General features: G+C 39.5%; 1 protein-coding gene across 6 annotated transcripts in view; it reads right to left on the reverse strand.

The window, feature by feature from the left end:
- The window catches only part of chl1b (cell adhesion molecule L1-like b), a 50,891-nt gene that overhangs the window by 25,051 nt on the left and 9,126 nt on the right, over positions 1–16,714 (reverse strand). The window contains exon 1 of one of the 6 annotated variants that reach the window (XM_086041209.1): positions 5,189–5,355. The exons of the other annotated variants lie outside the window; for them this stretch is intronic. The gene's annotated coding sequence lies outside the window, so the exon portion shown is untranslated. Of the gene's footprint in view, positions 1–5,188; positions 5,356–16,714 lie in introns of those variants that run through there. 6 annotated transcript variants of the gene reach the window in all.

Genomic DNA, 16,714 nt, shown 5'->3' on the forward strand with positions numbered 1-16,714 from the left:
ACTATATCATGCTTGATTGATTAGTTTACCAGGTACCACTGATATGGTAAAGGGATATTTGCAAAATCGATAAAAGAGGCAATAGAAACCATTTGGAAAGTCCCTGGAAAAAAGGTGGGTATGTTTGTCCCAGCCATAATCGATGGATAACTTGCAAGGCATAAACTTGTGTGTGTGCTACTCATGATCTTAGGTTTGATTATGCATTTTCAGTGAAGATGGCCAGGTGTGTGACTGGCACTGTATGCACCATGACCATATGTTTCAGTCTTTATTTGCACATCCTTGTGAATGGTGATAGCATTGATGTGTACATGAAACTTAAAAAAATATGTGACATTTTCAATGCTTTTAGTAGACAATTCTTGTATAAAAATACCCTAAATATAAATACCCCAAAATCCACATTTATTTATTTATCTTCCAAGGACTTTTCACTTTGTGTAGTAGCTTAATGCTCAAATGGTTAAAGTATTTGAAACCGGCCTTTTTCAAATCTGAGAATACACAATCTGCTATGGAAGGAATGTAATGAATTATTGACCAGAGACCAAAGAGCAAATTCAATTAATTCTGTCCAGACTGGTTTTCAAATGAACATGCACTCTGATCTTAACAACCATTCCTCAAGTTAATGGTATTAACTAGGGGCCTCATGGGTCAATACTAGTATATAAACCAGCTTGTGACCTCAGCTCCACCCACATATATCAGCAATGGGGTTCAGGGCTCTAGGTTAGCCTTACATACACCGCACACACTCAATCACAATTCAGTGCTATTGACCTTATCTGGAACTTAAGACTGGTGTTTCGGTGTTATAAGTCAGCCTGAAATAAACGCCTGAGGCATTCATTTGTTTCCCACACATTTTGATTTATGTTGTTAACACTGAACGAAATCAAAAGGCTTCTCCAATCATTTCATGCTCTGTGTATGGGATCGGCGCGGTTTAAAGAGGAGGAGTTCCGATTCCCCGTAGCCATTGTTTTTCTCAATGTCCACATTTGCCAGGCTAGGCCTCTCCAAATTCTCACCACTTCACATGTATTCCGCTTTGTTCAAACTGTGCTTGATTATTTGCCTTCTGATTTAATTTGTCCCCCCACTATTAAACAATTATTGAGAAGTAACACTGCCATCTGGTAGTGGGAGGTTCACTAAGGACTTGACTGTGGTGAATGATAATGTCTACATTGAAGTCATGGCTATTCTGGCTATTCGACATATATGATGCACTTGAGGGGCCCCAAAAAGCTCGCCTGATTTAAAGACCCTGGGGTCTTCTTAATCCCCGCCCCATTCAACAGCGTTGCAGACCAGCCGGAGATTGATGAATCTGGCGGGAGGTTAAAAACTGTTCGCAGTGGGAAGGCCAATCGGAACCCTTACTTTGGTTAGCCAAGACTCAGAGGGGACAGACGCTCTGCAGTGGAGGGGGCAAGAGGAGGGAAACAGTCAGTGGCAAATGAAATCACTTTCACTACTTGGAAAGTCTTGGTGTGATACTTGTTCTTGAAAAGAGAGTCAGAGTCAGGATACAGAAAGACAATTGAAATGGAGACAAATAACTTTTTGTTCAGGTTACTGACACATGTTGGTGCCTTGACGTATTTTGCTTTTTTAAATAACTGATTATAATTTTGTATGTACAGTATGGTTTTTAGCATTGCATCTAACAATATTATTTTACATTTTTGCTGCAAATTCTGTATCTCTATGACACTCACTGACTTATTGGCTGGTGAAAAAAAGTTGGCAAACCTGTTCTATATTTTTGGCAAGCTCCATCATTATATTCCAACCATCTGGCCTGGCCTTACACCTTGGCTTTGACCCTCAAACGCATTGCACATTACAAATTCACAATTGAGTATCATTACTCGCGTGAAGGGAAAATAACACAGTAAAGTTGCTTACTAGGGAATTCCACACACTTGTGGATATGTTGTCGGGGGCGGTGCGGGGTCCAAGACAAACCATGCAAAGTTCATTACAGTAGCCTCTCTAGCTGGCACCATCTGCTGCTTTCTCACACAAAGACAACAGACAGGCACGTGTGGACCTAGTGTAGTTTACCGTCAAAGCCTGTAATAGGATTAGGCAGCTCGTCTTCTTGTCAGACTGGATTAAAATATTGCCTTTGCTTAAAACCAGAGATGGAGCTCCACAGTCTTCTGACATTCATTATAATGCTTCCGCAAACAAAATAAATCATTGGTCATTGATTGTTAAAAAGGAACTGCTGAACAAAGAGCATCACTTTTCCCATTTTCAGGTGTGCATGTGTAACAGTGTTTGCAAACCACTGCATTTATTTTCAGTATTTTTTTTTCCCAAACCACAGTCTTTCCTCTGGCAATAATAAGCACCCTCAATTTGCTACTACAAGCTTGGCCATGCAAGTCATCTATTATTAAAAACATTATTGGTAGGACAAAATCTGAAACAAGACCCTAAATGAGATTGGGAAGTGGGAACAATATTGGATCATTTGCTTCTGTAATTGTCCAATTTTGCTGCACTTCAGTAGCGTGACAGTTCAATTATGCAACTATTAATATTTCAGGAGTGTGTAGCATTAGCAGGCTGAGGGAACTTAGTGGACTGTCAGAGGAGGATGAGAGAGGACGTGATGAAGCTGAGAGTGAAGAAATGAGGCTCAGTTGGAGTTGGATATAGATCTGCTGAACCGAGGCACTGCGGTCTGTGACCTGCGTGTTCTAGATCAATTAATGAAGTGTGACCTCCCTGATCCAAGAAGAACCCCAGTGAGAGTCCATTGAGCTGTCACAATACAGTAAAAAAGAAAGAAGTGCAAAAGAATAATATGCTCTTACTTTGATCATTAAACTACACTACAGTGCCTTCAAATATGACTTTAATTCATACCCTGATCACTACAGCGGTGCCTTCAAATATGACTTTAATTCATTCCCTGATCATGCTCATAACTCAAAGTATTCGTATCTCAAATCTTCTTTCCCCATTTAAATGAATGGGAATGCCATTGATCCACTCCAGTCTTCCCCCCAAAAAACAACGAATGTGTGTAATGTGTATTCTGATGAAGAAAAATAGCACTTCATAGTATTGTACTTTATTATAGTACTGACATAATTAAATAGAATTAAAAAGAATTACAGTGCACCTCGGCTATGTGCACTCGGGGGTAGGGACCAGGCCGGCGCGCGAATAGCAAAAATCCAGTTTTTGCTGTGCCCACCTTGGCCTCCTGGGGGCAGTATAAGACGGAAATACTGTTCATTGAGACGTCTCGACCCCTCTCAGAACAACATTACAGCATTAATATTAGTCATTATTCACAGGGGATAAAAAATATATGACCGTGGGAGCTGTTGTATTAACTGTCTACAGTTGCTGCATGGTTGTTTGAAGGATTATAGCACCACAGCATAGAGGTTTATTCGGATTAGCATTAAGATAGCTGACTGAAAGGCTAAGATATGTTTTTGTTTTAAACACACAAGGAGTAAATGTCTTTGTTTTATTTTTAGTTTGACAGTAAACTTGAACTTTGATTGACAATAAGCAGCCTGACACCTCTTTATTGAAGAATTGTTCACTATCTGACAAACTGTTGAGCGCACTGCCACCATACTGCACTCCTAACTCAAATTCTTGCTCGAGTCAAAGTCAAAGCAAAAAATTGGAGCCATACAGAAATCAGGATTATTGCGCAACATATCCGCTCTCTTCTCCAAAATGGCAAACCATTTCCGAGCTGAAATATATAATCTGATTATTGGCGCATGTGGTATGGATGTCAAAACAAAGTCAATGCTGTCCTCACTCTGAACCTGTTAATATGTTTAAGCAAAGGGGAGGTGTGCTGCACCTGTCTGTGGTTCATTTTATGGCTTTTTCATCATACTGCATCTGTTCTGCTGTCTTTGAAGCCCCACAGGAGTGCACCCTGCCTCGGACAGTAATTACATTAGTTGCCCAGTAGCCAGCAGAGAGATGAATTCACAAGTTGGACTGCACCGACTGGCGTCATATTTTGCGGCAACAAGCACAGCGTTCTCCTCTCTACATTCATTCACTTGGTTTGACTAATACAGGCAATTTCCCTTGATGTATCTATGCCACAGCAGTACATGATTAATGGCACTTGTTTCTCAAATCCTTTCCCTAAATCAAAAACTGGAGCAATATATTTCAGTCAACCACACTTCTGAACAAAAAAGCAGACTTGCTGAACATACATAAATAGCATAATTACCAGTGAAACAAGAGGGTCGGTGTTATAATTCACTGCTTGAATTTCCTGTCCTGGTCCCGAGCAGAGCATCTGGACAATGCGACAGTGGTTATGTTGTATAATACAGCTATCAGATATGTGGACAACTTCCTGTCATAGGGTCAAGCTGAGGTTGTGTTGAGACAAATCCAATGGAATGATTACAAGACTAGACACTCGAGATTTACATCGATGTCATTATTTATACTGAATACCGAAGCGTTATAAACATTGCAAAAGTGAATGTGATAGGTTTTATATTATTGAAAATCTCAACCGTTTAGATCATTTACTCGGTATCTACATTTGTATGTTATGTAGAAATTGTTGTCAGGTAAAAGTGTAAAACTAACTGTATCACATATACTTCTGTTGAACAACATATTTCAAGGTATATTTTGAAGGCATATTTGTCAAAAGAACTAAAGGCATCCTAAGGAAGATTGTAATTCTGTGAAATCGGTTAAAATATTCTGGTTCAGTTTCTGGTTAACTCTAGTAGTAAATGAAACAATGATTCACTTACATGACAAACACGTTACCAGAAATAGTTAATGAGATGTAAAAATGTGTAATTTCTAAGATTTTGTGACAGGAAGATAGGCGTTTTACAATAAATGCAGTGTTCAAGAGGTAACCATCATGTATTAACTTTTATAATTCTTTTCAGTTGCAGTCCATCAAAATTACGACTTTTGAGTTGATCTTGAAATCATGACCATTTTTAATAGTATGACATGTAGATGTTCATTAAATCAGCTACATATAGGGAAAGTTCATTATAACAACATTATAAGCCCAAAAAATTATTCTGTCATTAAATAATACTATATCTGCATGTGTCAGCTAAGAAGGAAATATCTGAACATACATACAGTATGTATACACGGTACGTAGACTGTATTATGTATATGCAGTACTTACAAAAATTGACATCATCCTTTGCTCTGGTCCCCATAAGGAAAATGTATTGAAAATTCCCTTCAAATGCAATAACATCCAGTATAAGCAACAAGTATTTGTTAGTAAACTAGTAGAAAAATGAGAGCTGAGCTGGCTTTGAGTGTTGTCAGACAGGCTTGATATGGAGGAACACGAGTACTGAGGACTGTGGTCACATATGTTTCCTAAAGCCTCTGGCTTGGTTAAGACGCTCATTAAGCCTTTGACAATCAATCCCACAAAGCCCCATGTAAAAGGCTATTCACATGGAGGGTACAAAGGAGTGGTGGAATGCAACTTCCACTCCCCAATCCCTCCTTGTAGCACACAACTAGAGACGGACATGAACATGTCATCACTTATAAGAGTGGCCAAACTGATCAGTTATCAGTATTACTGTGATGTGAACAACACATGTCTAAACAGTACTTTTTGTACATTACAAATAGTGATAGCAACAACCGATATAAATTTCCATGCATGCAAAGACCCCACTTGTGTACTTAAAATGACGGATGACAGTGATTGACACAATTCTATTTCTTTTGCTGTAGAACTGAAACATGTGGATGTGAGCTCAAAAGATGACATTTCTGGACCTGATAGACAGCAAGATTTGAATAAAACCACCAAATCACAGGTTTAGCAAATGCATTAGAACAATTAGACTTCAAGTGAATGCATATGCATATTTTGGAAAATGTACTTTTTATGATTTGTTTACAAATAGTTGGTTCTCTGGAGTGTGACATTTTAAATATTAATATGGTTAAATTAAGATGTTGAGGTTTTCATTGGGAGTCATGGTTAGGATTAGAAACGAGCTTCGGCACAGCCAACGTTGGATGTTTTGGGGTCAAAGTCAAAGAGAGGAGATTTGGATGGTTTGGGCACATCCAGAGAAGTTCTATCAGTTGTTTCACTTTCGGTCATTTGATTTCAAACGCAACACTTTTCATCGAGAGCCAAAAAAAGGAATAATTTGGGTTGAGGAACGATTGTCATCAAATGCAATCATTTTCCATTGACCATAGTCTAACTATTCATACTGAACGACTCTTTTGAAACTCACACAGTTTGTTGCACAGCGAGGACATTGAGCTGAGAAACAAATGAACTAATCGACCGTTTTAGACTTTTGGCTTTACACAGAACCTGATTGTTCTACTCTGATGAACAGGGAGCTTGACTCTATGGCTACACAGACGGACTGAGGCTGGGTGACATGTCAACTGAAAGCTGGGTGAAGTGCTGAGACTGTTGATAAGAACCTTCCACCAAAAGCACAAGCTCGCTCCCACAAGCACAAAGGGGGGAGGGAGGGAAAGCACCAAGTGCACTCAGTCTGGATGATGTATGATGGAGGGACTGGTCTTAGACTTGGGTTTTACCAAGGAGAAAAGCAGAAATGAGAAAAGGGGTATGGTCGTGGTTGTATTATGCTGATGCTGGTTGTTACTGCAATGGCAATGCAACAAAAAGCTTGGTTGCCTCACCAGAACTAGCAGCCTCAAATAAAGTCATTAGTTTGGGCCATTTTATGAGGCTGATGGTTTGGAATATGCAACACCAAGATGATTTATCAGTGCCTAATTGATGCTTGTGTTATTTTGTCAGTGGACAAAATTAAACTATACATATCTTCAGGTTTTGATCTTGTATTTTAACAAGATGAAGAAATGGGTGACACAAGATCGGTTGAAGGACTTGTTTTTTGTTGTTGTTTTTAGAGGGGGGACCCGAATGAGTGCAGTCAGCCAAAGGCAGTAATTGAGAGCACTCAGACCTCTCGGCAATACCAGTGCCAGATCCTCAGAGTCCACGAGCACTCATTAAGCCACAACAGGATGGAGCTGCCATTACAGCCACACAAACACAGGGAAGCCTTGTGAACGCTACACAAATGCTTCGTGCTCTGAGGCTGGGCGGTCCTGGAATCTGAGTGAGATGGGTGACTAGCAAAGGCAGGCAGTTTCGAAATGCTTCACGTTCATGCCATGCTGGCAAACATGTCCTGGATACCACCCCGGGGGAAAGTCTCCCTTTCCGCTGTTTGTCCTATTCTTGCTATCAACTTTGAATCAGCTGCTAAAATACCTCAGAAGCATTCAATCTCCTAGCAGAATTTCTTACAGAATAAATATATTATCTACCCACCCTACTTGTAGTACATACCTACCGGCACAGGTCTGACTCAATAAAGTTTTTATTTTCATTAAAAAAGCTACAGTATGTCTGCTTTCACCACCCTCGCAGTCCCAGTTGCCCACGCCATGGCTTCATGTAATCTTTCAAAAAATAATCTGCTCTGCTGCCAGAGAAAACACTTACAACATCTTTAATTTATGACATGCCTCTTATCTCCCTCGAGCAGCAATCATGAAATGTTATCAGACTGCAACATGATGGCGGTCTGCAAGCGTATCATTCTGGTAGAATTAAAAATAATGCTCTCTTGACCTGCTGTCCCACCTCAGGCAAGAAAGCCCAAATAGCCCAAATTAAAAACAATCACAGACAAATTCAGATTAGAACCTATGTTTGAGAGCATGCTACACCGGCGATTGATAATCCCAATCAATCAAAAGTGGTCATGTGTAAATCATCACGTTAACTCCTGTGAACACCAATGATAAACACCATATCTTGACAAGGAATTTTAATATCCCTGAGGACTGCTGAGGTAGGGAACACTTTCTCCCTTTTACATCATCTGGCAAATGTGCTAGCTACACAAATTGGGAGGCTTTTAATTATCTTAGTTTGGACCATTCCACCAAGAAATTGTCAGTTACTCAATCTGCCAAAAACTGTCAATACGTCTTGAGCTCAACACGTACAGGCAAAAGGGCTGCCTTTGCCTTTGGCTGATAACATGTATTTTGAGTATGTTCCGCAACTTCCATATTGAATTCAGGAGACACTAGCTTTATCGCGGTCCAGACTTTCTCTGTGTTGTACAACACAATTGATTCTACATCACCGCCTTCGCTAAACTGTCATATTTTCACTTGTATTTTAGCTGGCTTGAGTTAATCTACTGCTATTTATCCATGTTTTTGTCTCTAGAATGTGTATGAAAAGAGTTGTGAGGGTAATTTGGGGATTGTTGGAGTGTAACCCCTGTGAAAAACAGGTCTACTTAGCAGGGATGGGCATTCCGTCAGACTGATGGTGCCGGTTTGTCAGTCCGTCCCTGATGCACGCCCGTTTTGCAGACAACTGACAAATGACGAGACACCTTTTGAAAATGATGGATTGACGAATGACGGAAGTGTGGTTTCATCCGTCAGTGTAATCGTCACCAAATGCGTCCGCCAGTGATGGACTGACCGTCGTCAGTGGCGGACGATCGTTTTTCTGGCATTTTTGGGGGGCCCGACTGACGGACCAATGGACTTCTGACAGACGGACTTAATTGACGGATCAACGGACGGGCTGACGATTACAATTCAGTTCATCATGAAAAATTACAGACGGGTACCCTGGCCACTGATAGATGACGAATGGCACACCAACAAACTGTAAAATGCCCACCTCTGCTACTTAGTAGTTCTTAGCCCGGGTTCGATTGGACGCCAGAGGTTTGGTGACTCAGTCTCTGGGGTTCAGTGGAGGTCAAGCACACATTTTGTCTGTGCGTCTGTACGTAAAGATGAAGCATACTGTAAATAAAACTTTGATTGTATGGTGCTGATACTATGAAATTGGGGTTATGAAAACATAAAACGTGTGTGTATGAAATCTGTGAAGAACAACTGTATTAAATCAGTATTTTATTTTTATGGAAGCCATAATTGTCTGGTTTCAATTTGCCATTCAACATCCTTTTATTTTTCAATCTGATGTACAGATAAAATGTTGTCCCATGCTGCTATGTTTTAATACATAAACCTGTGTGAGTTCACAGTTTGGAACTGACTGAAACTATTTGAACTGAACAAGTCAAAGCGATCACGCCATTAAGATCTGCATGGTCCTTTTAATGATCTGTGACTGTAAATGAAAAGCAGGCAGAATTCCAGTACTGTTGGCCTTTCATCTATTTCTCAATTATTTCCAGATCTGTGTTGCCTGCAGATTTATTCAGCGCAGCTTTACAAACAATCGGATCATACCACGAGCTCTTTTAAAAAGCCACATCAATCACCTTGCACTCATTCTACAATGGATCACTTGTAGAACATGTTTGGTATTCTGTCTGAGGTTACACTTAACACGGGCTTGGAACATATGTTGGCAACCTTGATGCTAAAAATAGGAAGGCAGAGTCCTTACTCCAGTCACACAAGTGAGACTTTTCCACACTTTCACGAAAAGTATATACAGATGTTAATTGTGCACCTACAGTCATTTAGTGGAAGAGCATTTCATTGTTTTGCCTCTTACTTATGAATGGTACTGAATATATTGGAAATGGCACTATTTTCTTTATAGCACACCAAAAATATCCAATTTATTGTGGATTTTGGGTGGATGAAAATAAATGTGTACAGGCATTTAATGTAGCATTTGTAGTAGTATCTCCTCTGTCTGTTTGCTTGTTACCTCTGTAAAGTAATACACACGCGCCTTGTGTGTATGAATGGTGCCATACAAATAAACTTGCCTTGCCTTAGAAATCTTTTTTTTTTTTTTTTTATGTGACCAGATCAATATGCTATTTTTCTCATACCTGTCAACCCCCGGTGGGGGTCGTGGGGGGACTTTGCTCGTGAGAGTCGGCCGAAGTTTGCAGTCGGAATCGCTAACGGACGCTCCGGATTAGAGCCGAAATGGGCAAGACGAGATCGGTCTAAAAATGAGTTTTTAATTTTTTTTTCCCATACAAAAATGTTTATATGGCGTACACAATTTGAAATGATCACCAAACGTATAAAATACGGGGAAAACGTACAAGTTGACAGGTATGTTTTTCCAGAGCGGTGAAGTCACTTTCACAGTGGAAATGGCCTCTTCTATACAACAATTGGGAGTGTGTACACAGCTAACAGAGAATACAGAGGCAAACATGCGCTTCGAGATGAATTCATTAAGATAACTGCAATGCTGCGTCGTCAAAGCAGGGAGGCATGGTAACTGCTGTGGCTATGCTTGCCATACACAATATAGTTTAAAAAGGATCAGCATGCATACAGTCATACATGCGGCATAAGAAAATAATCATGAAAAACACAGTTACACGGAGAGACTCACATAAGTTTGCTTTTAACTACACAATATAGGACAGCACGCTGGGACATGAGCTTTCTTTACAGTCAAAGGTCCCGGGGTAGAATCTCAGTTTAAATTTCTCTGTGTGGAATTTGTTGCTCTCGTTTCCTCTTACGTTCTAAAACTAGTTGCATTAATTGTCGAGCATTTGACTGGCAATAAGTTCAAGTTGTACCGCACAATTCTATCAAAGTCATGAACAGGATAAGCAATAGAAAATGCACAAAGGGGCAAATAAGGGAGCCGTGATTGGTCGTTACCTGAGCCCTGAGCAACTGTGACGTCATTTTTAGTCAACAAAAGAGACAAAATGGCCACCCCCTGAGATTCCACAAATGCAATATTAATCATCATGCCATTTTTAGACTAGTGAAGGCAGATATAACATATTATTGCAAATATTTTTTAGGGGGTTGACTTACTGTATAACAATATACAGTGTACTGTAGCTGATTCACATAAGTGAAAATAATGCAGCTGTCATAATGTGCTTATTCTATGTTTATTTTTACGTCATACTAAACATCTTTGACAATGTAAACAAGTGCACACATGAAAATAAAACCACCTTGAAGGCTGATCATTTCCATCAACAGTACCTCGCCTGTCATAGAAGATTTTTGAGGAAACACTCAAAAAAACTGGCAACTTGCGCTCCTTAATCCTGTTACGCCAACAAGAAGGTTTGATTATATCCAGAAAACAAGCTTTTTCCCTCTTATGGTCTAATAACAAAGAGAAGCGGATCTGACCATTCACTTGAACTCACCCTTATAATAAGCAGTAAGGATCTAATAGCCTTTTAAGGAGTGTCCTTCAAGCCACTTGCTTCCACACACATTCTGGGTCACCCCTTCAGGACCATGAGGGATAAGAGGCCTGTCACACTACACAGCTAATCCGGCAGTGGAAATTGTCGCTGGGATCCGTCTCACATGAGCACACGGCACCAGATGAAGGGCAGACCAATATTTTAGACAATTTCCTGAGTGTGTGTCTGTGTGCATTTATGTGTGGAGGCCGGTGGGTGCGGTCATGCCTTTGTGTGAATTCTTTCTTTTTTTCTTGCACAGACAGGCTGTCAAAAGACAGTGTTGGTCGACTTTTCATGCCTCTTTGTCATTTCCATTCAGGAGCTACATAAAGGCAACCCAGGGCGGTCTATTTTAGACAGTGTGTGGGCTAACAATAGTGTTAAGGCATCATATTGAAGTGTTTGAGTATCTGTACAGTCATTGATTTGAATTAGTTTTAATTGCATTCATTACATTTTTTTAATGTCCACGCTTTCCACAAACACATCTTATTGCTGTGGGAGCACTGTAACTATGTAGTTCTCAGAGCATCTCTTGATAGCCAATTAGCTAATGTCAAGTCTATTGGCCTAGAGGCACATTTGTATTAAATGCCTGCAACCAAATTAGCATTATAGTTTCCTTCTAGCTCCTTTTTATCTGTTACACATACAAGTGAATTGAATTGTCTTGCTAATATATATATATATATATATATATATATATATATATATATATATATATATATATATATATATATATATATATATATATATATATATATATATATATATGAACAAAGTGTCAAGATCTGAGAGTATGAGATGTAACACTTTTTACAATTATTTAGAGGGCGTTAACAGTCATTGGTTATCTAGTTGAAATGCTACCTTAAGCAATTTAATCAGGGACAGCATATCTTCCATGCTGCAACGAAGCATGTTGGCCAGAATCACATGCATCGACGTGCAAACGTGCATCTCTATTAAAATCTTACAACATGGATAGAGTCATACAGAATAGTGAAGCAATACAATTGTTATTTTTTTTGTGTCCTATTTTGTCTAGTCCTATCAGTGCTGCGTGTGACAGCAAATCAGTCACATGATTTGTTTGGCACAGTTTTTACACTGGATGCCCTTCCTGACACAACTATTCAGCTATTTCTTATCCGGGCTTATGACCGGCTATGGTTGGATGTTAGAACACTGGCTGGCAATCAAACCTGCGGCATCTGCATGAAACACATTGACTTTGCAATTCAGAAATCAGTATATAATCATGGATTGAGCTGTAATAAGATGTATTCTGTAAGTATTTTTTGAGACAGAAATGGAGAACAGTCCAGTCCAGACATTCCTCTTTCTCACTTCCCCAAAAGATACATACTGTAGCGTGTCACTGCTAATTCAGTTGTCTATAGCCTGCCCACATTTTATGCTGAACAAACAACAGCATTGGCAAAGAAGTCAGTCTTGGCTCAATATAAACCCACATTCGTCTTATCAACAGTCATGTAATGACATTTTGGTGTGTTCCACAGGTTGGCCAAAATGTCTCTGGAGAATTACCTTTTGAGGGCTTGACATAACATCAATCTCGGCAAGCTTGAAGCCAGACTTTGCAACCTGCCTTCCACTACACATACAGATAAGAAATAATTACTTTGCCTTGCAATTACTGAAGGACACCTGCCATCTTTCTTGCACAGTTTTCACTCAATGCTTCATATTTCAGTGACTTTTAGAAGCGCATGGATTGTGATAATCCAAAAACCTAATATCCATGATCCATTCATGTTCAGTCCACTTCAGCCTGATCTGCTTCCAAACATTGCATCAGGCCATCAATCAATAGCTTGTTTGTAAAGGTTGCAATTTAGTCAAGAATGCAAAATGTAAACCAAGTAAACCAAAACAAGAACTTTAGCCCGAGGCAAGAAGTCTGCAGTAGATTTTAACTTCTAACCTGTGGCCTGCGGACAAGGATGATAGCATCTTGTGCACAAAATGTACTAAAAGAAGACTATTCCAGAAAAAAATCCAGATGACTATTCCAGAAAAAATAGACTCTGCGATCCATGAAGTAGTATACTCAAAGCACATACATTTGTTAAGGGTTGAATTTTGGTATTGGTTTGCCAAAATATAATAATCAAACACAGGATTATTATTTGATTTACCCTCGACAAGCATGGAAGATGTAGAGTGATGTTGTAATTGTTAAGTTAGCTCGCACAGCATTCATTAATATATTTGTGGAACAATTCACTGACAACACCATTGCATTGTCAGTCATTTAATCAACAACTTTACATTTTTCATGATTAATAAGCTTGATTAGACGTTTGCAATATACTGTAAACAGAGGTGTCATTGTCTAAATACAAATCTCAGTATTCAACGTAGCAATCTATGTTTGCTTGCATCTTTGAGCGGGGAAGAACCAGGGTAAAATTGCTGGAAACAATCTGCCTTGTTTTCATAATTCTCATGTTGGGAAAAAAGTCTGTCTTTAATGCAGTCCCAGGCCAACAACAGTTGGTGCGGACCATCTCATGTCATGAAACGGGAACCCTTGTAAACGTGTTAGGACTGGATGGCAGTGGCATTAGCATTTTGGACACAAGTGAATAGAGGCATTTGTTCGTGTGTCCCCTGAAAAACTCTATAAAAGGAAGTTTTAGAAATTGCTCTGTTTTTAACTGAGTGAAGGGCACCACAGTGTGAAACATTGACAATATTATAATCATGCCAAATTTTAGATTTGCTCATTTGCAATTTTTCCGCAACCCCACCGTAAGACTTGAATAGTATTCAGAATTTGGAACTTGTTCAGAAATGTTACTATCAATATGCATCTGATTTTTTTGTCCTGCGCTTGCTGACTTCACTAATCCCCATTTCTACTATGATGTACTATTTGAGCTGGGCATTCCGTCTATGTGATGGACCGGTCTGTCTATCCACCAGTGACGAACGCCCATTTTGTAGACAATAAATGATAGATGGTAAACAAATGGTAAGCCCATTTTTTCCATCTATGTAATCATCTATGGTCTATTTTTCCGGTGAGGATTCAATGGCCGCGGCAAGGCTACCGGTTCTCGTTGGCCGTGGCCGAGGTCCTCAAAGGTACATAAAGGTCGCCTTTTAGGACCTTTTTGGACCTTTATGGACCTTTGAGGACCTCGGCCGCTGCCAGCGGAAAACGGAAGCCTCGCCCCGACGTCCTCAAAGGTCTGTAAAGGTCTGTAAAGATCCTAAAAGGAGATGTATTTAGACCGGCCGCGGTAAGGCTTCCATGCCACGGTGAGTCTTTCGTTTCAAATATCGCTCAGCGGGGGGAGGGTGTTTGGCTGCTAGTGGTAGCGTAGGAACAGAACTCGTTCATAACACGAGGACCTCCTGCATATGGATTGCAGAGAATGTAACTGAAATACATGCAATGATTAGTATCTCGACATGTCTTTTCCTGTTTTAGCAAAAAGTGACAGAACTCAATGAGTTGGCTGAAAAGGGTTCGATATGATCTTTTAATCTAAAATATCTTTTGTTCTGCCTCTAATTGTCAAACTAAATGAATTACCGACTGTGCAACCTATTTTCCCATAATGTTTAGAAATTCAGATAAACAATTAAGTATAGGATCCAAATGGATGCACTACTGGGGATTCCGACCTTTACTCTATACGGGTGACTGATCCCATGGACGATGAGTATTGATCTGCATCTGGTAGAACAGAGCATAGCCACAGGGATGATGCTTTATCTGCCACAATACCATCAATTTCAATTAGCAAAGAAGGAATCCTGGTTTATCTGGGGATAAATGATTGATGCTACTTGATATGCAGCTTTTTTTGTGTGCAGAAAAAAATGTGGTTTACAGAATAAAAAGCTAAAGCCACTATACAGTGTTTCCGAGTGGGATGAATTTAATTAATGAGCTCTTGGGTGGCAGGATAAGGCCACACTGATTTCTACCAATGATATGAGGAATATACCAAAGGCTCTCAGGGGTGCATTGAAGCTCAGTTATTTTGAAAGCATATTGATTGAAAAACTGTACATTTGGAGAATAGAGCAATGTATGTCAAATTGGAAAAGCACCCAGGAAAATGACTGCAGGCTCATCTACAGTATAAATAATTTATTTGGAAGACTTCAAATCTGTATTGTATCTTTTGAAACAAAATGTAATAGTGTAATAGGAAAAAAGATGGCCATATACGGCATTTCATGTTGAATGAATAAATAATGTGAAAAATGTGATTGGGCTAACCCTGTATTGATTTTCCACATCTTGCATTTTCATATCTTCCAAAGGAAAATTGGTAATCCATCTTTATGAAATATGGTCACACACAGTTTACTTTACACCTTCTCATGCAGAAATATTTTATTTCGAAGGCGCTGATGAGGCTATTTTAAATCTAAAACACAATTGGGAGTCACTGACTGCATGTACACAAGCCATCAATTTTACCAGGCCCATCCCCCAGTTTAACACTGCTTCCTGTGTTTCCTCCCATCCATCCCCTACTCAATATTGAAACGCCACATTTTCCAGCTCTTAAAAGAAGATAAATGAGGACAAATTCCCCAATTAGTATCCATTGTTGATTTAGAGTGGTTTTAAGAGGGTGGTACAAATCATGTTTTGTTACAAATAATGTTTTTCTTGTATTCCTCTTTCACAATACAGCCTTCTGCTTTGAAGAATCGTATTTTCCTCAAAGATTTCATGTGTTCACACCACGAAGTCTCAAATGAACCATCTAAATGTGTCGAGACAGCACTACAGGGACGGCCATTAGTGTCCAAAGCAGTGTAGCTCTAATGATGATGGCTGTGGATTTGCTGCGGTCTGCATTGTGGCTAGCAGTGTCTCTGACATTGGTCACATGAAGTGTTCCTCAACATCATTGTGGATGCATTTCCGCAGCCAATTCATGAATCAAATAGAACAAACGTGATTTAATGTGGTTTTCGCTTATGAGAACACAACCTATTCAATATCAATGACTTGATTTGATGTGATGCCCTTCCCAATTTCCTGCTGGTAAAGTCATTTATAACCTTAACACACCATAGAGTGTGTGGCAGGGAGGCATTTTGAGGGGCTTGCTTAGTATTTGGTAGCATTCTACAATTTTACAGAAAATTGACAAATACAGTACATTCAATTCAACTGATAAAAATGAGCATCTGCATTTTCATACAAAAACATACACAGTGCACACTGTAGTTTTTGCGGTGCAGATTACAGAGCAACACTTCCAACTCCATTTGCTGTACAGTGTGTAACAATCAATCAGTTTTCATTCTGTGCTGGCTGACTTCACTAATTCACTACTTCACTGTCGTACAGCGGTACTTGAAATTACAAACTTAATTTGTTCCAAAACCCCGCTTGTAACTACAAAGGTTTGTAAATCAAGGTAACTTTTCCTATTGAAATGAATGGAAATGCAATGAATCTGTTCCAGCACGCAAAA

The sequence above is a fragment of the Filicampus tigris genome, chromosome 9 (assembly GCF_054856515.1).
Source record: "Filicampus tigris isolate MCC_2025a chromosome 9, RoL_Ftig_1.0, whole genome shotgun sequence".
Lineage (NCBI taxonomy): Eukaryota > Metazoa > Chordata > Actinopteri > Syngnathiformes > Syngnathidae > Filicampus > Filicampus tigris.